This window comes from Tupaia chinensis, unplaced genomic scaffold (assembly GCF_000334495.1).
Source record: "Tupaia chinensis unplaced genomic scaffold, TupChi_1.0 Scaffold000316_1, whole genome shotgun sequence".
In the NCBI taxonomy this organism is placed as follows: Eukaryota; Metazoa; Chordata; class Mammalia; order Scandentia; family Tupaiidae; genus Tupaia; species Tupaia belangeri.
In genome coordinates, this window is record NW_006159809.1 from 8,499,927 (window position 1) to 8,506,676 (window position 6,750).

The window sequence follows — 6,750 nt, forward strand, 5'->3', positions numbered from 1 at the left end:
GAAAAAAACGAAAAAAAAAAAAAAAAAAAAAAGAAACACTCAGAGGGACCAGCAGATGGCATAATGGTTATATCGTTGAACTCCCACAGAGTTTGACCACGATTTGAGTCCTGGACCCTGTGGCTTAAACCTCATGCCAGGAGTGTATGTGTGCATGCTCAAGATCCAGAGAGAATGGAGAAGGGATTGTGACATGGCGATACCCCCGGGGGGGTGATTTCTGACTTTCCGTCTGTCTGTCTCTCAGGCTAATGTACATGTCTTATAGCAAAAATCTCTCTCTCTCAAAAAAAAAAGTGCACTCAGAACCACCCCCGCCCCCTTGCAGCTTATTCTAAGTCAGTAGTCTGTATCGCAGTGCTGAGAAGCAGAGATAAAGCTTGACATGGTAGGAAGTGTATGAACCTTATAGTAACGAGGATTCAAATTGGACCCTAGCACTACCACTTAATATCTTTCTTATATTTATTTTTTATGTTTTTAATTTATTTGTTTAATTAATTATTTTAATTTGACCAAAGAGAGACAGAGAGAGAGGGAGAGAGAGAGAAAGAGAGAAAGCAAGAAAGCAAGACACCAGGTCTGGGAATCAAACTGTGGTCAGCCCTGTGGGAGTCCAGCACCCTTATCCACCGCGCCACCTGTTGGTGCCGCCACTGAATAGCCTAACTCTCTGAGTCTCAGTTATTTCATCTGTTAGGGACACAGCACCAGTTTATTTACTCTTGCCCATCTCCCAACCCCCTTCACCCCATCTCGTGACCCCCTACAACTCCGCCCCTCCTCTGCTGCCCTAGCCTCCCACTATCTGCTCTCTGGGCTTTTCCCCACTCGGGCCGTCCTCAGTGTCCTAGAGCTTTCTGTGGAGAAACAACAGGGAGGAGGAGAGGGGAGAGGATGGCAAAGGTGATGGAAGGAGTTGAAGGGTAACTCCAGCTCTGTTCAGTTCTTTGTGTGGGGCTTCCCATCTGCCATAGGCCACATGTTTGTGTCTCCCCATGCCCAGCCTATGTTGAAATCCTAATCCCCAATGAGATGGCATTAGGAGATGGAGATTTTGAGAGGGGTTTGGGTCACAACGGTGGAGGCTTCATGAATAAGGTTAGTGCCCTTATAAAAGAGATTTGGGGACTGGCCCTGCGGCCAGTGTAAGGTAGCTGGATCCCACATGGCAAGCTGTGAGGTTCCTGTCTCAGCCCCCACCAGCTTGAAAGAACATGGTGTGTGTGTGTGTGTGTGTGTGTGCACTTGAAATATGGACAGGGTGGAAAAATGAAGAAGGGGTTGAAGCATGATTATGCCACACTTGGGGTGCTTTCTTTCTCTCCTTTTTCTATTATTATTATTATTATTATTATTATTATTTTCTGTAGGCTAAGAGCCCAAACTGATGTTTATTCATTTATCTGGTAACAACGTTCTGGAATCTATGGGCTGAATCTAGCCCACAGACCTACATTTTTGTTTTCCTTAGCCTTCTGAGTATCTGTAAGTCAGGATGTTTCACATAAGGCCATGTTCTCAGCTCCTTTTACCAGGGCATCAGCGTCTCTGCTCCCACAACCCCCAGCACCCCATCCCTCGGCCGTCGGGCTCCCACAGGCCTCCGTGCAGTCTTGGGGTCAGAAGCTCCAGGACTGCACCTGCTCCCTCAATGGAGGCATGCTTTGGCCCTCCTCTCAGCAGACTTGTGTTCCAGAGCTCAGTAGCCTCCTGTGTGTGTGTGTGTGTGTGTGTGTGTGTGTTGGGGGGGGGGGGGGGGCTCCTCAATTACGGGGTGCAGATGACCTGCATGGACCAATCGCTGAGGCTTCAGCTCTTGGAAAGGACTCGTTCGAGCCCCACCTCGACCAACCCTCAGTCTCACTTTTTCTTTTCGGCTCTCCAATCATTGTCAACTCCTGCTCTCTCTCTGGTTGCCTCCTCGCCTCACCTCTGCTGCCTCAGTCGGCCTATGCCCTGCCATCTGCTTCCCTCAGCCTGCTGTCATCCTCACCTTCATCCCTTACAGCCACAACCTCCTCCTCTGGAGGCCATCTGCTCTTCTTCTTTTTCTTGCCACTTTGGTCACTGCGTGCTCTGTCCCCACTGACTAACATGGCCTCCTCGAGTTCTCCACCCTCCAAATCCCAGTCCTCCTCACACTGCCGCTTCTTCCTGCTGCTGGAGCAGGGCTCAGGGCATGCTGTGCTGTCTGCCTCTTCTATCCTGACACCACCCACGACCTCCTTGCCTCCTCCACCAGGGCCACCCTCCCCCCTCTGCATGATGTCTCTTCTTTCTCTTCCTCTTCCTCAGGGCCGCATCTGTGTGCTCTCTGCTCTTTACCTCCTCACGCCTGCTCAGTCCTGCACCCCAGCTCTCTAAGACCTTGTCTTGATGTGGCCTTTTCTTCTTGCTTTTCCTGTTGCTCTGGGCAGTGTGCTCTGGGAGCTCCTCATCTGCCTTCCCTTCCACTGCTGTGGCCTCTTCCTCTTTCTGCTTCCTTTTCTTTTTCTTTTTTTTTTTTTTTTTTTTTTTTTTTTTTTTTTTTTTTTTTTTTTTTTGTGGGTCTTGCTCTTAAGCTGTGGTTGAGGGGTCCCATGGTCCTGCTCTTTGAGATGAGCCAGGAAGTCCTGTCCCTGGGCCTCTAGCCGAGCAAGCTTGGCCTTCATGGTGTTCCTGAGTTGGGCAGCCTTGTGTGCTGTTCGCCCATCCCAGGCTTGAAGCTGCATCTTTTTGGTCAGAATCTTTGGGGGCATGGGCCCCTGGCTGTCGTCATCACTGCAGCTCTCCAGGTCTTAGTCTGGCTTCTCTCTGCCTGAAGTCAGTGTGGCCATCTTCACGAACTTCTGATACAGCAAGTCGGGATGGGGGTGACCGTGCCTGTAGTCTCCTTAGAAAGGCATGTTACCTGCACCCCATCCTGCCCAGTTTTCACTACCAAGTTGGCTGCAGTCTTGTTGAAGAGTTCATTCCTCCAGTGGTTTGTGAACTCCTCGGTAGGGTCATGCCCCACCCCATGCGTGTCTTGCTTCAGGGTCACCCCGAGGACCTGGGTGATGCCATTCTCCTTCCAGCCCAAGCCTTTGAGTCCATCCGTGGTTGAGCGGCTGCTCCTTGCAAACTTCATCCCATGACTCTTGACCTCCATGGTGACACTCATGGTGAGCAAGGTGTCTGTCCTCAGACTCTCACCAGGAAAGGAGAAGAATTTCATTCTTTACTCCTGAGCCCGGGCTCCGACATCATTACTCCGGGGCAGGGAGGGCCTTCCCTCTCCCTCGGTTTCTGTCCCTGTCAGGTGGAATGCATGTGCCCTCTGGCAAAACAAATTAGAGAGAGACCTAAAAGAGCTTTCTCACCCCTTCAACCATATGAGGACACAAGAAGATGCCGTCTATGGCCCAGAAAGCAGGGCCTCATCAAACACTGAACCTTCCAGTGCCTCGATCTGGACTTCCCAACCCCCGACCTGTGAGAAATAAACTTGTTGTTTTTCAGTCGCACAGCCTACAGCATTCTGTCATTGTGGTATGAATGGACTAGGACACCATTCACTTGCTGTTTTCCAGAATGAACATTTAGGAAGACCTGAGAGGGAGAACTGCTGTTGGTCGGAGCTCAGTCTTGTGGAATAAGGAAGCTTGTGCTGTTGGTGCTTGCAGGAGAGGCCACTGTCCTCTCCCAAGGGAAGACCAGCTCTCCCCAGGGTGGTTTCTCCTTCATGGAGTGGTTCCACACAATCACTGTCAAGAAGAGCATGTGGGTGTGATTTTGTTTCATGGACTGCTGTTCTCTGTGGTTTATTACAACACTTTCCTTAACTTTCTTTTTCTCCCTCATCTCCAAAAATAGCAAATGACATTGCTTGCCCAGATTTTCCACCTGAGCTTGTTTTTCATTTTTGAGAGAAATCAGCACGGGTGCCGAGTGCTGCCTCAGCATCAAATAAATACTGGTATTTAACCCCAGGACAAAGTCAAAGGTGACACTTGCCTGCTCTGCAGCTGCAAATCTGCCTTTATTCTCAGCGTGAGAAGAATGGATAATGCGCATGGTATGAGGACTATATATGGGAGAGCTTGGACATGCCTGGATTTTGAAATGAAAGAGATTCCTGAGCTCAGCCACAGTGGTGCAGGTGGTGGGTACCATTGCAGGACACCGGGACTCCGTGGAGAGGCCTCAAGTTTGGAGTTCGGGTTGACCTGAATGTGTGGGGTGGTCTCACTGTCCTGGCTGGCTAGAAGGCTGTGGGGATATCACAGTGTGATGAGCCACTGTCAAGAATTCTCCCCCTTTCTCTCCTGGGTCTTTTTTTTGGCAGTTTTGTAATATTTTATTATCAGTGACAAAGAGCTGCTTTAATGTATCTGTCCTGCAGCTATTAAAGAGGAGGACACCCCTGACCCTAACAACTCTCAAGCTAAGCTTTTATATACAAGCAAATTTAGAGCTCTTTTGAAGTGTCCAAAGCTATCAATTAGTTATTAGTTTAATAGACATAAAACGAATTCTGAATTAACATACTTGAGTAACAAGAAACTAAAATGCTCAATTTTTTTCTAGTGCAAAAAGATTAAATCTGCTTCAGTTACAAGAGTTCTGTCAATATACACAAACTATTTACTTCAGACATTCACAAAAATGTCAGCAGAAGGCTTATCAAGAGACATTTAAGGGAACCAGCAGTTAGTGTAATGGCTATGTCGCTGGACTCCCACGTAGTCGACCGCGGTTCGTGTCCCGGACCCGGTGGCTTAAAACTCACGCCGGGCGCATGTGCGTGCGTGCCCAAGATCCCGAGGGGAGAATGGAGGAGAAGGGATTGTGGCGTGACCATCCCCCCTGGGGGGTGATTTCTCGCTTTCTGTCTCTATGTCTCTCTCTGTCTGTTTGGCGAGCGCACGCGCCCTACAGTGAAAATCTCTTCAAAAAAATAAATAAATAAAAAGAAGAGACATTTAATATAATCGTTTCCAACAACCCCTTGGTGGTCCATACTTACAAAGATATCCAGCCTCACCCAATCCACCTCCAAATCCTACTCCCTCCCCACCCCCCGAAAAGCACATACTTACTAGAATTTTTAGCAAGTATGATTTGGGAATTTGTTTATCTGTTGTTTTGAAAAAAGCCCCCAGGGCAAGGTATTTACAGTTTAACTGCCACTGTCAGCTGATCTGGACCCTGAAGACCGTGATGTCTGGTGACCAGAGATGCTGGTGACTTAGATCTACTCGAAGAACAGCGTTTCTGGCTCTTGTCAGGCACAGGAGACCTACTGTCTCCTCTGGCTCCAGCTCCTCCTCTGTGACCCGCTGTAAGACTCCTGACTTCAGGGGCCAGCAGGGTTGCATGGTGGTTAAGGGTGTTGAACTCCCACGTGTGGCCAACCATGGTTTGAGACCTGGTAGCTTGCTCTCTCATTTTCAGTCTCTCTCTCTCTTACTTTGTTCCTCTCTGGTCAAATTAAAAAATAAGTAAATAAATAAAGTTAAATAAATAATAACTAAAAAAGAGACTTCTGAGTTCAGAACATGATCAGACCTAGAGGAAAACCTGGGCAGGATCGAGACCTACTTCTTGACCACTGTCTATTGCTGCCTTCAATTAATTTGATTTTTTTCTCTCACTTAATTCCTTTCCAGAAAGTTTTTCAATAGCATTCTTCAAGTTACTGCAAGGGGCAAACACAACCCCCCTTCATTTCGGTTAGGTCGGTGCACAGCCGCCAAGGTTACTTTCCCAGCTTGTCTCATGAAATCTTTCAGATCCTGCCAGCTGACTCTTGAAGATAAAACTTCAACCCTAAGTTGTTTTCTGTTCTTACAGGGGGAGCATTTCGTCTATCATTTCGAGGCCCGTGACTACTAAAACATTCAGAGTAACGTCCTCTACCTCTTCCACCTCGAGACGGAGCCCTGGCATATTCAGTAGTACCCTTCACTGCAGTCTGTCCCTCAAATTCACATACAGCATCATCTGCTTCCCTCGGGTCCCTACATTCCACAAAACCAAAGCCTCTTTTCAGATCAGTATCTCTTATCCTCTCATACCCCTTAAAGACCCTTGTCACGTCTTTCTCCCTGGTGGCTAGATGTAACCTCCCGATGAACACTCCGCAGTCACTCATGACCTCGGGCAGTATTTCCTGCCGGACAGGATCTTTGGTGGCTGAGACCTTGAGAGGTCCAAAGTCTGCAACTGAGTCTTCTGCCAACCCCCTCTCCCCGGGGCTTTTCTTAAGAAAATTAAGAGTTACTAGATAGTGACTGAACCCACTTCCCTGCAAGACAGATGTCAGGAGGCCCAGCACAGGGGCTGGGCAGCTCTAGTCCTGCCAGCAGCTTCTATGCTATTAACTCCATCCTTCCAGTGTGAGGTCTGGCAACATGGGAGGGTCCCTCCAGACCCTCGTGTCCTGGACCTTTTCCCGTCATGTTCTACAGCTCTCTGGTTTCAATGGCCGCTCTAGGGCTCTGTGACCATTTCTAGTGAAAGAGCTTATAGGGGTGTGTGTGTGAGAGAGAGAGAAATTACTGAGTATTCTCATATTCTTAACTACAAACTATAATTATGAACCTGGTTCTTTTTTTTTTTTTTTAATTTTTGAGAGGTTTTTACTATAGGGTATACGTGTTTGCCAGAGAGACAGAGAGAGAAAGAAACAGAGAAACAGAAAGTGAGAAACCACTCCTTGGGGGGAAGGCCACACCGCAATCCCTTCTCTCTCCTCTCGGGATTTTGGGCATGCGTGCACATGTG

General features: G+C 48.2%; 2 pseudogenes; both read right to left on the reverse strand.

Moving 5' to 3' along the window:
* Nucleotides 1-1,952: 1,952 nt before the first annotated feature.
* Nucleotides 1,953-3,145, reverse strand: LOC102495444 (G patch domain-containing protein 4 pseudogene; annotated as a pseudogene).
* A 1,998-nt stretch (nucleotides 3,146-5,143) lies between these two features.
* On the reverse strand, nucleotides 5,144-6,118 carry LOC102502958 (serine/arginine-rich splicing factor 5-like; annotated as a pseudogene).
* Nucleotides 6,119-6,750: the final 632 nt, after the last annotated feature.